The sequence below is a fragment of the Lipophrys pholis genome, assembly GCF_963383615.2.
Source record: "Lipophrys pholis genome assembly, chromosome: 19".
NCBI classification, from domain to species: domain Eukaryota; kingdom Metazoa; phylum Chordata; class Actinopteri; order Blenniiformes; family Blenniidae; genus Lipophrys; species Lipophrys pholis.
In genome coordinates, this window is record NC_137647.1 from 22,723,594 (window position 1) to 22,725,679 (window position 2,086).

Here is a 2,086-nt window from a genome sequence, read left to right on the forward strand (position 1 = left end):
TAATATTAATATTGATATTAATATTAATAATGATATTAATTAAAATTATTATTATTGTTGTTATTATTATTATTATTATTATTATTATCAATGTAAATTAGAGTGATTATGTAAAGTGTCAAATAGTGCAAAAAGTATATATACAAGGCAGTAACAAGTCACAGTACTGCTGTTTTATAAGCTTTCTTTGGTATTTTACAATGTCTTTTTCTATTTTTCTTTGAATGGAGATCTTTATAGCAAAACTGAGGAAAAGTGCTTTTCAAAGTAAAACAACAAAACACAAAACTCATATCATGCAACTTGGACATAACTCTAACATAAGTTCTTCTATTGTGACGAGCGAGTGACAACATGCTAACACACACACACACACACACACACACAGAGTGTCTTCTATGTCTTCAGGAAAATCCTTGAGGATGCATCAGCATGTGACTGGGTGTGGTAGAGTCTCCATTCCAAGACATAAAAATTGTTGAGGATGCACACACACACACACACACACACACACACACACACACACACACACACACACACACACACACACACACACACACACACACACACACACACACACACACACACACACACACACACACACACACACACACACGTTACTCCCTCGCCTCCATGGCGTGTGATCCAGTCATCCATCCATCCTGTCCTCCTCCTCAGGGGTCCCTCAGCTCCCCCCCTCATCTTCCTCTCCTTCCTCCTGTCTGACCCGCTGACCGGAGCCAAACAAGCAAACATTGATGCAGCTAAAAACAACTTTCACATTCATGTGACGAATCAAAAGCTCAACTCCAGAGAGGAACTCAAAGAGGATTCTCATTCGATCTGTGTGGCGTTTGCAACATGAGTATATTTCACTGGTTCGATTCAGAAAAGAGTTCTTGGTCACTAAAAGTCGACAATTACAGAAAAACAAGACAAGAAACAAGGTGTTGAACCCTCATGTGTTCATGGTCTGCATGTTCTCCCTCTGCATCCAAGGGTTTCCTCCCAGTGTGTGTGTGTGTGTGTGTGTGTGTGTGTGTGTGTGTGTGTGTGTGTGTGTGTGTGTGTGTGTGTGTGTGTGTGTGTGTGTGTGTGTGTGTGTGTGTGTGTTAATAGGCCTGCTGTTTGATGTGTCATGGTGTGACGTGGATGAGGAGAAATAATTGAGTTGTTCAGTGAACCGAGTACCAATCAGCAACGAGCGTTGCCCTGCAGAGAGGACCCAGCACACTACACACCCAAACACACTGACTGCACACACACGCTACACTACACACACACTGACTGTACACACACGCTACACTACACACACTCACTGACTGTACACACACGCTACACGCTACACGACACACACACTGACTGTACAAACACGCTACACTACACACACACTGACTGTACACACACGCGACACTACACACACACTGACTGCACACACACGCGACACTACACACACACTGACTGCACACACACGCTACACGACACACACACACTGACTGTACACACGCGCTACACGACACACACACTGATTGTACAAACACGCTACACTACACACACACTGACTGTACACACACGCTACACGACACACACACTGACTGCACACACACGCTACACGACACACACACTGACTGTACACACACGCTACACTACACACACACACTGACTGTACACACACGCTACACGACACACACACTGACTGTACAAACACGCTACACTACACACACACTGACTGTACACACACGCTACACGACACTCACACTGACTGTACACACACGCGACACTACACACACACTGACTGCACACACACGCTACACGACACACACACTGACTGTACACACACGCTACACTACACACACACACTGACTGTACACACACGCTACACGACACACACACTGACTGTACACACACGCGACACTACACACACACTGACTGCACACACACGCTACACGACACACACACTGACTGTACACACACGCTACACTACACACACACACTGACTGTACACACACGCTACACGACACACACACTGACTGTACAAACATGCTACACTACACACACACGGACTGTACACACACGCGACACTACA